This window comes from Ambystoma mexicanum, chromosome 1q (assembly GCF_040938575.1).
Source record: "Ambystoma mexicanum isolate Mex_15411 chromosome 1q, UKY_AmexF1_1, whole genome shotgun sequence".
Taxonomy (NCBI): domain Eukaryota; kingdom Metazoa; phylum Chordata; class Amphibia; order Caudata; family Ambystomatidae; genus Ambystoma; species Ambystoma mexicanum.
Genome location: NC_090922.1, coordinates 1,233,635,561 through 1,233,649,464, shown reverse-complemented (window position 1 = coordinate 1,233,649,464; position 13,904 = coordinate 1,233,635,561).

Below are 13,904 nucleotides of genomic sequence, written 5' to 3'. Positions count from 1 at the left end.
AGCGCTCGCTACTGCGATGTGTGTGTGATCTGCAGGTGTGAATCCCAGCAAGTCCATCTCAGCCTTTCATCCTTCTTAGGTCGATAAATGAGTACCAACACAGGTTGTATGATATTGTATGCAAATTTGTTTTATAAAAAAGAGCTTAAGCGTTAGTGCTATACAATAACATATTATCATTTGGCCTTGGACGATTGCTTGCATTCACAGTAATTTGACAATATGGATCTATACACACAGATATTAATGATACATATCGTGATTCATTCTTGTATGCAAAGTTACGATATTTTATGAGCTGTGATGTAATGTGGGAAACTCATGAACGCTCCACAAGTAGCATTTTCTGTAAAGTCGTGAATTGACACGATTCACAGATGATGGTTTGAGGGCCACTTTTTTTGAGGCGAGGGGTGGGCCACTTTTGTGAGGCGAGGGGTGGGCCACTTTTGTGAGGAGAGGGGTGGGCCACTTTTTTTTCAGTGTCCGGGCCTATTTCTTGTCCCAGTCCGACCCTGGTGACTGGAGGTGGGTCTCCAGTAGTAGACATGGAACTCACTCCACATGAGTCAGTCGCTGGGACCTACGTCACGGAGGAACAGATCCAAGGCGTGGGAGATCTGCCTGATTATGAGGCATTGTCCGGTGAGTGCACATGCATGTGTGTGTCATCCATGTGCATGGTGTGTGTGGGAGGGCTTCTGTTTGTGTGCCAGGTGAGAGTGTGTGCGCCTGAGTTGTATGGGTCAGCCATGTGCTTCATGCAATACATCCTGCGCAGCTGCATTTGGCCATTGCAGTATCCCTTCGCCAACAGTAGACATCTAGCCCAACAGCACGCCAGTTGCCCTTGAAGTGTCACCTTGCCACAACATTGTTGCTTATTTTTCTCTGTTCATTCAGACAGATTGTTTGCATTCCACCACTTATACTAGGCATTTCTCAGTCCTCTAGTCACATGTCTGGCATGGCTATGGTAAAGTGGAGTGACTTTGTTACCTGGATATCATATGTTCACACATGTCCCTGTGCAATTGGACCATTTAGGACTGGCAGCTCCAGGTGAAAATCAGACCTGTTTGAATTAGAAAAGCTATTACATGCGGGAACTGGACTGAATGAATAAGTGCTGCCCTCCTCTCCATCTTGCCTCAATAGCAATGGTACATGCCATCTGTGTGATGGCATGTGTGTGTCACCTGGCAATCACAGGCCAATGTGTGAAGCCACTGCCAGGCAGCATGCAGGAAATGTGTTCATCTTCCATCTCTGTGTCATCAGTGTGTGCCATTTGCCTGCCCTTCATACGCAGTGAGGGTGCATGCATGGGAGGGTCTTAGTCATGTGGGACATGTGTCAATCAAGTACTGGTTCTCTTGCTTCTCAGCCCTCATTGTGTGCCATGGTGCTAATGCCTGTTTCCATTTCTTTGTTATTATGTCTTTGCAGGGGAAGACGCACCTGATACTGCTGGGGTTGTGGAGATGGTGCAGAGCCAGGAGGGGTCCGAGGGCCGACCAACCACCAGTGAGGGAAGTGGTGTGCTGGTGGGTGAGAACCCACAAGTGCTGCAGGTCGTGCTCTCAAGGGGTGTCTCTGGCTGCACCTCCCCCGAGCTGTACTCAGCTGTTGATTCGGATGATGAGACCTACGTGCCGTCGCAGGTGAGTGTTCCAGGGAGGGATTCTGTTCTGTCCCACCCACCTGCACCAGGGTCAGAACCCTCAATGGGGATGTCAGTGTTGGCAGCTAGGCCTTTGGTGGTTACGGATGCAGGGTCACACTCCGCGACATCTGATCCTGTTCCTGGGCCAGCAGATCAGAGGGGGAATGCAGTCCTGCAGCCTCAGGCAGTGCTGGCACAGCAAGGCGCAGTCCGCCTTGCCCCAGACAGGTGTGGTGCCCGCCGACGTGGTGGCCATACGCCACCTGGCAATACCGCATGGGAGCAATCCATTTACGGTATGGCTACCCAACAGGCAGCATCATCTGAGATGATGGCTCAGGCCATGGATAGGGTGGCCACTTCCATTGTCCCCCCTGAAAGGCTGATGGAGCGACTAGAGCAGGCAACCGACTCCATCTGCCAGTCACACAGGGAGGACATGTTGGCGTCCAACAGGGACAGGCGGGCGGCACTGGCGACTCTGCAGGAGGCCATCTCCATAGAGTCCCAGGGCCACAGGGAAGCCCTGAGGCAGGCGCTCCATCAACTCAGGACGACTCTTGTTGAGCTTGAGGCTTCAACACACCAAAGGACAGAACAGCAGCTGGAGCGTCTCACCCGTACGCTCTCAGCTGAGATGCAAGCAACGAGGGCGGAGGTCCGGGCATCCCGTGAGTTGTTGCATGGGGACCTCCGCACCCTCATCCTCCAGAACGAGACCTACCACACCCGCATGCTTGCAGCCATGGAGGAACAGAGTAGGGCCTTGCGTGGGCTGCCTCCCATAGTGCAACCACCTCCGGATGCAGCTGCACAGGGTGATAATAGCAACAGCAGTGATACTCCCACAATAGGGTAGCCGTGTGGGCCATGAGCCCATGGAGGTGTTTTTTTTTTCCCAGGATCCACACAGGTGGGTTTTGGTGTGCACCCTGTCCTCGGACCTCCTGGGTGGCCTCCCCAACCCCCCCGGGCCCATTAATGGCCATTTTTGATTTTTTTTTATTTTTATTTTTATTTTTATTTTTATTATTATTTTTATATTTTTCCCATTTTTTTTGGGACAATTTGTTGGCTTCCGTGGTTCCTGTGGGCATACGCTGCATTGTGGCTGGGCACATGCAGGCTTGTCATGTATTTGGTTCAGATGCCTGGGTTTGAGTCACACACACCCCTCCTGCTTCCCGTTTCCATGGGCTTGCAAAGGGTGTGCCCAAGTGACATTGAAGTACATGGGGACATTGGACTCCCACTACATGTGTGGGTAGTCTAGTCAATACTGTGTATACATTCCTAGTGCATATTGCTGTTCTGTTGTACACTGCATGTTGCATTGATGTGTAACTCATCATCTGTGTCTGCCTCCCAATTTGCAGGTCTCTTCCTCATGTCTACACAAGGCCCTCTAGTCTGGAGATGGGGTCCTTGTTGGCAGCAGTGCACCTACAACTCTACATGGCGCCAACACTGTACAGTTGGAAGTGGTGGGAGTGCAGGTATTTCCAGGTGGTGAGACTACTGATTTATTACATTAGTGAAGTCATGTTAATGGTAGTACCTGCTCAAGTTTGTTGTTGGTCCTGCATTACAGTGAGCATTTCAGGTGTAGCAAGTTTCAATTGGGGACACTGTACATCGTGACACTTGTCATGTTGTGGGGATTACTTTGTTTACCTGCAGCACATAGCATGACATGGCACGGTGTGTTGTGTGGCGGTGCTGGGGATGGGTTGGGTGACATGGCACTGTCCTCTTGTTGCATTTAGCAAGTGGGTATTCATTTTAGCTGCTTGAATGTGTTTCTTCACAAAACTGCATTGGTGGTGTGTGTGGGTAGGGATGCACACATTGTAACACTTCCAGGTGAACAATGCTTTTCACGGTTAAATCTCGAGACATTCAGGATCAGTGTCAGGTTGAGTCATCATTGATTGTCAGATGGAATGTGCCAGGCCAGTGTGCACTCCACAGGGGTGTGATCACTGTGTGAAGTAATTAGCCACTAGCTGTGTACGGGCTGCCTCCCCCCGTGTCCTTTCCCCTCCCATGCGCAGCGGCTGTGCATGTGGTTGGGGATGTGGGGCCACCACCATGTCCACGGCAAGGCCCCGGCGTGTTGCAACGTTGTGCAGGACACATGCTGCCACTATGATCCTGCACACTACTGGGGGAGCGTATAACAGCTGCCCGCCAGAACGGTCAAGGGAGCGAAAGCGTGACTTTAGCACTCCGAATGTGCGCTCCACTATGCCCCGGGTCGTAATGTGGGCTGTGTTATATCTTACCTCGGGTGGCGTGGTGGGGTTCCGAATTGGCGTCATCATCTGGGGGCTGAGAGGGTAGGCACTGTCCCCTGTGGAGGTGGTGATTGGTATCATTGGTGGGGTTGTGACCTTGCTCAGTATCCAACATGCATGCATGTGCAGTGGCATACATACTCACCAAGCAGCCATGTATCGCCATGCCGCCCAGCTTCTAGGTCCCGGCTTAGGGTGGACATTCGGTAAATGAAGCTGTCGTGGGTGGACCCGGGATAGTTGGCATATACTGAGGTGATGATTCCCTTGGCATTACATGCTACCTGCACGTTGATGGAATGCCAGTGCTTGCGGTTCCTATAGATGTGCTCAGATGCCCTGGGGGGACGTAGAGCCACATGGGTGCAGTCGATGGCACCTAGCACTTTGGGGAATCGTGCCACACCGTAAAAATCCAGGGCGGCAGCATGCCTTTCTGCAGGTGTTCTGGGCAGGTATATGTGCCTGCGGACTGATGGGTGTGCAGTGATGATGTTCAAGACCTGGTGTAGGCAGCGTGACTGGGTGGCCTGTGACACCCCACCCACTATGGCACTTGTCCGCTGAAATGATCCAGTGGCTAAGAAGTGCAGTACATTGAGGACTTTCTCCAGGGGGCTGAGTGCTTGGGAGCACAGGGTGGGTGATGTGAGGTCATCCTCCCACTCACTCACCAGGTCCAGTATTATGTGTGGTGGAAACCTGTACCTCCCATACACCTGGTCATCAGGCATCCCGAAAAGGCTGGTTCTGGGTGTGAATATTCTGGCCCTGACTATCCTCCTCCTCCTCCTTTGGTAGCCCACTGCCACTGCTGCTAGGAACGGTATGTTCATCCTGGCGTCTGAGCTTGTTATTGTTAAAGTGCGCAAATTTATGCTTTGCGCGTGTTCTAGGCGAGCGTGTGACCCGCGCACCCCTGGAATCCAGTTCCCAGTCCAATAGTGTGTGGAAATTCCCACGCACCACGGGATACAGGTGCGCTGACGTACTTGCGTGTGTAAGTGCCCGCGCACCCATGAAATACACGTACATAGGCCAATCGCGTGTACGCGCACTTTTGTCCAATTACACGCGATGACACTCTGACGTGCAGTATTTCCACGTGTGCTCCGTCATCACGTGCTGAGTGGGGAACACCCGTGCGGGTCACGTCACAGACGCGCTTACGCGCTGAGGGACTCTGGTCCAATAGAATCGCGTATGCGTGCTGACGCGCTTACGCGCTAAGGGCCTTTCCTCGGATTTCACGCTGACGTGCAGGATTTTCACGTGCCAAATCACTCCGTATCAAGCTGGCCACGCGAAAACACACGGAAGACCACGCTCCTGCCCAGAAGGCCGAGTTACTGCCCCCCAGTGCCCCGAGCAGCCTCCCACGTGCCATCTGCTGCTGCCTGCCTGCCTGCCTGCCTGCTGCCACCGTGCCCTGCCATTTGGTGCCTGCACATCAGCCATCTGCAGGGGTCCAGTTGCTGTGTCCACCCCTGCTGGAACTGAAGACTCCCGACTGGGATTACATCGCTCCACAGCCCAGCCCCAGGACCCAGTTGCCCACCCACACCTGCCTCTGGGGTTGCCATGTCGGGCACATCCACATCTGGCACCAGTGGCAACCCCAGGCCAGAGGGGCAGAGGGGCACCAGCTTCACTGCCACCGAAGTTGGTGTCCTGGTGGAGCATGTCCTGGGGCAGTATGATGCCCTCTTTGGATCGTCCCGCGCCAGCAAGGAAGGACGGGAGAGGATCTGGGCCGACTGTGTGGTTGCCATCAACGCGGAGGGGGTGGCAACCCGCAACGTCCAGAAGATCAAGAAGCGCTGGGAGGACTTGAGGTCCAGGACCCTTGTGAAGACCCGGCGCCTCGTGGAGGGGGGCCGGGGCCGCATGAGTTCCATCCAGATGAGGGTCCTGGAACGCGTACGCCCAGCGCTCCACGCCCAGATCCTTGAGAGGGAGGCCCGTCTGGAGTTGAGCGGTAAGTGTCCAAGCATTACTGTGTGAGACAGGGCATGTTGCGGTGTGCTGGTTCTATGATACTTGCCTGTATGTGTGCCATAGGCCATGTATGCATGTATGTGTGCAGGGACATCATGGTAATGCATGTGCGACCAGTGATGTGTGACCCACATGGTTGTTGCATGTGTTCAAATGCCGCATGGGGAGCCCTATGCAGATTTTGAACATGAGAGCATGCCAGTCTCTGTACCTGGACATGGGTGGGGGTGAGGGATGGGTGCTGATGCCAGGTACATATATGGTAGCCATGTCTGTGTGCCTGACCTGCGTGTCTGTGACTTGTGCATGCCATGGATACATGACACATGTGTGTGACAATGCACAGATTCAGTGAAGCAGCCAAATTACCCTTGTATCCGCTGTTTTTGGTGTGTTTGGGGCCAGATGGATGTGACTGAGGTGTGAAGTGTGTGTATGTGATAGGCATGAGCCATGATGCATGTGAGTTACATATCATTGAATGTTTCAAGAGTCCATTGGACATGCATGGAAATGTCCATGGCATGCACCATGCCTGTTACTGTGTGTGTTTTTCCTGGACTGACCCATGTGTTGTGGAGGGACATGATGGAAGTGTGTTTTGACAGTGGTGCTCATCTGCTATTGCTTCCTGTCTAGGGTACCATTGTACAGTGCCCTGATGCTTGTGTTCTTTGTCTCCCTCTACGCAGCGGCTAGTGAAGAAGAGGGCGGAGACGGCGCTGTGGAGCAAGGCGGCGGGGATGCCCCCACGGCTGCAGCGGAAGGGGTGGGTGAGCCCCCACAGGGGCCTGCTACGGTGGGAGATGGTGAGGAGCCATCCAGGTTGGTGGTTTGCACAGAGGAGGAGGAGCCGCCACTGGGGCACACATGGGGCCTGGTGGGGGCATCCCTGCTGGTGCAAGTGGTGCAGTCCAGGGCCAGGGGCAGGAGGCAGCACAGGTCACCATGGAGGGGCCTGTGCATGTCGCTGTCCCTGACCCTGTGAGTGCACCACCATGCACCAGCAGGGGGATGCCCCGTCCCAGGCCCGTCCGCAGGTAGAGGGGATGTCCATGTCACCTGACTCCCCTCCACCTGCGGACGTGGGAACCCCTGTCCGTGTGGAGAAGGTCCTGATTGGGGTCGCGATGCGCACGGCTGTGATTCGTGATGCCGTGCGTGCTTCCCGGGAGGAGCACGCACGTCATCACGAAGTGCACCGTGCCGACGTGGCCCAATTGGGATCGGCCATGTTCGGGGGTTTCCTGCATGTGTTGGCCAATCTGGCGGCCCTCTCCTCCTCTGTGCAGGCTATACACCAGTCGTTCTCCTTGCCGTCTTCCGGCCCAGATGCCACCAGGGCCCCCTGTGGACCTGCCCCGACCAATGCAGCCAGCTCGGTGGGGATCCCATCCCTGCCACAGTTGGGAGTCGGAGGTCCAGCAGGGGTGGACAACACAGCAACTGGACCCCAGCAGATGGAAGATGTGACAGCATCATCGGGCAGGGCACGTGCACGACAGCGTCGGTGGTTTCCATCAGCCTGGATGCCGTCGTGCTGGCAGAGGCAGTGGCTGCGGAGGCAGCAGCAGGCTCGACGTGGGAGGCATCATGGCTCGGGGCCATCAAGATCAGAGGGGCAGGCATCGGCCGGAGGGCAGGGCAACCCTGGGATGGTGGTGTCTTCTGTGTGGGAGTAGTTGGTCCAGCGGATAGGTGCGGAGCGGCAGCGGGCGGAAGAGGAGCGGCTCACCATGGTCAGGGCGGAGTTCTCCATGCGTCTGGCGTTGAGGCGGGCTGAGTGCCTCGAGGAAGCTCGCAGGGAGTTTGAGCTGGACATGGGGTTATCCCTGCGAGACCTCGGGGCCAGGACAGAGTCCCGCCTCCAGGACATCGACATGGAGTTCGATGATGCCCTGGCCAGCAACATCACCGAGTGAGCCGCAGGACTTGCCCGCTGCCTTTGTATATAGTTATTTAGTTAGTTAGTGTTAGGTTTCCTTTATTAATTTTTGGGCTCATGGACCCTGGAATATTTGTGTATATAGTTTGCTTTTTGAAGAAACATTTTTTTTATTAATTATTGTGTTCACCATGAGGAAATGGTTTTTCATTATTTTCCTTCCACATGATATTGCTTTGGACAACATTTGTTTTTGGATTACTTCGTTTTTTTTATTTTTACATTTGTTCTCGGACATGGACCATTTATTTTGTTATCCCCATTGTTGTATGTTTGATTTGTTTACTTATTTTTCATCTTTAATACATGTTTTTTTAACTTTCACTTGTGGTATTTTCTCATTGGTTTCATACATGTCATGATATGGGTTTTGACATTCACTTGCACCCATTGTGTATGTGTGTGTGACGGACATGTGTTCATTTACATACGTGCCATTGGGGTTGTATCATGTAATTGCATTCACTATGTGGGTGGATGCAATCCTTGCCTGGGTGTTTGTGCTGGGTATGCTGCCCATTACTGCCATGATTGAGTATCGTCAGGACCTGGGGGCAGGGGGACATGTGTGGGTGCCTGGTGGAGGCTGCCCCTGCACTGCTGGGGGGTGGGGGTGGTGGGAGACATGGGTGGGGGCCTGGTGGAGGGTGCCCCTGGTGGCTGGGGGGTGGGGGTGGTGGGTGTCATGGGTTGGACATGGGTGGGGGCCTGCTGGCAGGTGCCCCACAATGCTGGGGGGTGGGGGTGGTGGGAGACATGGGTGGGGGCCTGGTGGAGGATGCCCCTGCACTGCTGGGGGGTGGGGGTGGTGGGTGACATGGGTGGGGGCCTGCTGGCAGGTGCCCCACAGTGCTGGGGGTGGGGGTGGTGGGAGACATGGGTGGGGGCCTGGTGGAGGGTGCACCTGGTGGCTGGGGGGTGGGGGTGGTGGGAGACATGGGTGGGGGCCTGGTGGAGGGTGCCCCTGGTGGCTGGGGGGTGGGGGTGGTGGGTGACATGGGTGGGGGCCTGCTGGCAGGTGCCCCACAGTGCTGGGGGGTGGGGGTGGTGGGAGACATGGGTTGGACATGGGTGGGGGCCTGCTGGCAGGTGCCCCACAGTGCTGGGGGGTGGGGGTGTTGGGAGACATGGGTGGAGGGTGCCCCTGGTGGCTGGGGGTGGGGGTGGTGGGAGACATGGGTTGGACATGGGTGGGGGCCTGCTGGCAGGTGCCCCACAGTGCTGGGGGGTGGAGGTGGTGGGAGACATGGGTGGGGGCCTGGTGGAGGGTGCCCCTGGTGGCTGGGGGGTGGGGGTGGTGGGTGACATGGGTGGGGGCCTGGTGGAGGGTGCCCCTGGTGGCTGGGGGGTGGGGGTGGTGGGAGACATGGGTGGGGGCCTGGTGGAGGATGCCCCTGCACTGCTGGGGGGTGGGGGTGGTGGGAGACATGGGTTGGACATGGGTGGGGGCCTGCTGGCAGGTGCCCCACAGTGCTGGGGGGTGGGGGTGGTGGGAGACATGGCTGGGGGCCTGGTGGAGGGTGCCCCTGGTGGCTGGGGGGTGGGGGTGGTGGGTGACATGGGTGGGGGCCTGGTGGAGGGTGCCCCACAGTGCTGGGGGGTGGGGGTGGTGGGAGACATGGGTTGGACAATGGTGGGGGCCTGCTGGCAGGTGCCCCACAGTGCTGGGGGGTGGGGGTGGTGGGAGACATTGGTGGGGGCCTGGTGGAGGATGCCCCTGCACTGCTGGGGGGTGGGGGTGGTGGGTGACATGGGTGGGGGCCTGGTGGAGGCTGCCCCTGGTGGCTGGGGGGTGGGGGTGGTGGGTGACATGGGTGGGGGCCTGGTGGAGGGTGCCCCTGGTGGCTGGGGGGTGGGGGTGGTGGGTGACATGGGTGGGGGCCTGGTGGAGGGTGCCCCTGGTGGCTGGGGGGTGGGGGTGGTGGGTGACATGAGCAGGTGTGCAGGGTAGTCCCCTGTGGTGTGTGCTGCCTGCAGGGGCCGTGGAGGGTGTACAGGTAATACCTGGGAGCACACAGCCAAATCGCGTGTGGAACTTCCCGCGCACCCCTGCAATCCACGTACCCTGACTAATCGCGTGTGGAACTTCCCACGCACCCCTGAAATCCACGTACCCGGCCAAATCGCGTGTGGAACTTCCCACACACCCCTGAAATCAACGTACCCGGCCAAATCGCGTGTGTAACTTCCCTCGCACCCCTGAAATCCACGTACCCTGACAAATCGCGTGTGGTACTTCCCACGCACCCCTGAAATCCACGTACACGGCCAAATCGCGTGTGGAACTTCCCGCGCACCCCTGCAATCCACGTACCCTGACTAATCGTGTGTGGAACTTCCTGCGCACCCCTGAAATCCACGTACACGGCCAAATCGCGTGTGGAACTTCCCGCGCACCCCTGAAATCCACGTACCCGGCCAAATCGCGTGTGTAACTTCCCGCGCACCCCTGAAATCCACGTACCCTGACAAATCGCGTGTGGTACTTCCCGCGCACCCCTGAAATCCACGTACACGGCCAAATCGCGTGTGGAACTTCCCACGCACCCCTGCAATCCACGTACCCTGACTAATCGCGTGTGGAACTTCCCGCGCACCCCTGAAATCCACGTACCCGGCCAAATCGCGTGTGGAACTTCCCGCGCACCCCTGAAATCCACGTACCCTGCCTAATCGCGTGTGGAACTTCCCGCGCACCCCTGAAATCCACGTACCCGGCCAAATCGCTTGTGGAACTTCCCGCGCACCCCTGAAATCCACGTACCCGGCCAAATCGCGTGTGGAACTTTCCGCGCACCCCTGAAATCCACGTACCCTGACAAATCGCGTGTGGTACTTCCCGCGCACCCCTGAAATCCACATACACGGCCAAATCGCGTGTGGAACTTCCCGCGCACCCCTGCAATCCACGTACCCTGACTAATCGCGTGTGGAACTTCCCGCGCACCCCTGAAATCCACGTACCCGGCCAAATCGCGTGTGGAACTTCCCGCGCACCCCTGAAATCCACGTACCCTGACAAATCGCGTGTGGTACTTCCCACGCACCCCTGTAATCCACGTACCCGGCCAATTCGCGTGTGAGACTTCCCGCGCACCCCGGTATACACGCACACGTTTTTTTTCTGTCAGCGCGTGTCTGTGTTTGTGGGTACCCCTTTGCACGTCATTTGTCCTGGAGGGCCACAGTATTGGGCATTCATCATGGCTGTATATAGGTGCTATTTGTTGGCGCACCTTTTGGCGCACATTTCTTACACGCGCAGAGACGCTACCGCCTGCTTTCTTGTGGCGGTCGTGTTTGTGCCTGTGCGCTGGTTTGAGCGTGCACTTTTTTGCCCTATTCTATTCCATGAATACGTGTTGTAGGCGAGCGTGTGGGCGTTCCGCGCACTTGTACCCTGTGCTTCCCCCGTGATGCCCACATTTTGGCAAGTTGTTCCCCATTCCGAGTGGTACGCCCCGTGTTCCACCTACTTTTGTTGCGTGCGCCGCGCTATGTGCGATTTTCGCTCTGGCCTGTGCGATTTTCGCTGTGACCTGGCGCACGCTGTTTGATGGCCTGTGCGCCAACGTGCGCCGCGCACTTTTTTATCGCTCATCCGCTGGTTTTCTCGCGCACGGACTTCCATGAATCGATGTGCGCTGCTTTTCGTGCGATTTTCGCACTTGCACTGCGATTTTCGCTATTCCACTGCGAATCGCATGTTTTTGCCCACTTGCGCCGCGCAAATTATTCCATGAATCGGCCTGTTAGAGTCTCAGCATGGTCCTTTCAAGATTCAAAGTCCTGATGCAAATGTCCTGTGGCCAGAATTTGAATGGAATGTCACTAGTGGCCCATGTAAAGTAACCATGGGTCATTGTTACAGCATGCAACATTACCCAGAATTGCTTGAGAACTGCTCACATCATCCACACCCTCTAAAAAATGCCAATCGAGGAAAGAGACAAGGTTTCCTGTTTCCATAATACATGTGTAAAATCCAGAAATATCACAGACTGAAATAACTGAAGCATCTGCACAATTGATAGACAATTGTGCTCATGATCTATACTTCACTCTTCCTAGTGTGGAGGACATGTCGACCACCATCGAATCGCAAACCACTGTACTTCAGGACGATTGGCTATTAAGGGAGTCAAAATACATTATATTTGACTCCTGCCTGCTAGAGATGATCAAAATGATTAAATGTGATCATAAATTACATAGGAGGATTTGTGGGGAGCCATTGGTGAAGTTTACTCAAGTAGTCAAAGGCACCAACCTGAAGATCAAGGTTAGCTGAGTCTATCATCATAACACATTTTCATGGTCTGTTCAACCTATGCTTGGAAAAGTGCCTGCTGAAAATGTACATTGTTCAGGCGTAAGCTGCTTTGTTGTTTAGCGGATCAACGTTCAGTAAAATGTGAAGTTTCTGTACATTTGTGGGACTTGATTTCCTTGCTAAAACCCAATACTACAAATATCAGAAGAATGTCTTGTTCCCAGCTATTAGCCAGGCCTTGAAAAACAAATAGGTATCAATGGACAATGCTCTCGCTGGAAAAAGGCTCATGCTTGCTGGTGATGGACAGTGTGACAGTCCTTGTTTTTCTGCTAAATATTGCACTTACCACTTCCAAGACATGGAAAGCAAAGAAAAACAGTCAGTTCAGTAATTGTGAAATGTCTGAATGTACATCTTCTGTTGCCATGGAGCATATGCTATCATCAGATCCATTGAACTTCTGCAATACTGAGCAAATAATCCAGATAGCCACTGACAGACATGTTGGAATAGCAAAGGCCATGCAAGAGCAGTTCACACACATACAGCATCAATATGATATATTGCATGTCACAAAATCAATTTTTAAAAACATTACAGTTGCTGTTAAGAATAAAAGGGTACAGGAAACATTTTAAATTGGTCATAGTCTATCAGCAGCCATATATTATGGAGCTTAAAAACTTGTGATGGATCTGTAGTTATTGTGCTTGAAAAATGGCATTCAATGCTGCACCATTGTTCAAACATGCACTCTTGGGAAGAAAATAAACATGTCCACGAATGTCTACATGGACCTTTGAGTAAGGAGCAGGAGCAAAAGAAAAAGTGGTTGGTGACAGGCCCCCCTCCTCACACAGCCATCTAGAAGAAAACACTTTCAAGCGACATGAAGGGACTCACTGAATTCTGCCACACTGGAGATTTGGAGATGTTCCATAATATGTGCCTAAAGTGCAGGCCTAAAAAGTTGGTTTTGGCATAGATGGTATGGAGCCAGAACGAGACTAGTTGCACTTGCACACAATGAGAATGTTGGTAGGGAACAAGCAAAAACTGCCAGAACTTTCAGGATGCTGCATTACAACATGGCAACACGGGGTGGCAAAGCCAATATTCCAACAGATGGATTTTTTATTCTTTAAAGAGCTGACATTAAATGTGCTGGCCATACACACACATGGAATGGCTCCAGATTTTGTTCCCAGGGCCCAGACTATGCCACAGAACATCATAAAAGAGGTTTGTCCTCCAAAACCTGAACTTGTTGAAAGGTTGACTTCAAGATTCAAATGATGTGTGGCTGACTTCAGAGTTTTTTACAAGGCATGTTTCAATCTTTTGTCCAATGTTTTGATACTGTTTTGATTATATATACAATTTAATAGTATATTACTTGCAATGTCATTGTTGAATAATGTATTTTAATGTAATTATTTGTTGTGATGTAATCTTACTATATATGCATTAATAGTTCTATATTTCCTGTCCTTTTTTATATTTATTTCCCTCAATATCACTGATTTATATTACAACAATGAATGTCAATACATTAATATTAAATGCATGCCTTTATTTCAAACTCAAGGAAAAGTATTTTTTGATTAAAATTCTAGATACATATGCTTTATGATTCTCAAACAATTTGTAAAAAATCTCGGTAAACGTTCATTACGAGAAAGAGAACATAGACCGTAGGTAATGCAATTGCATGATTGAATA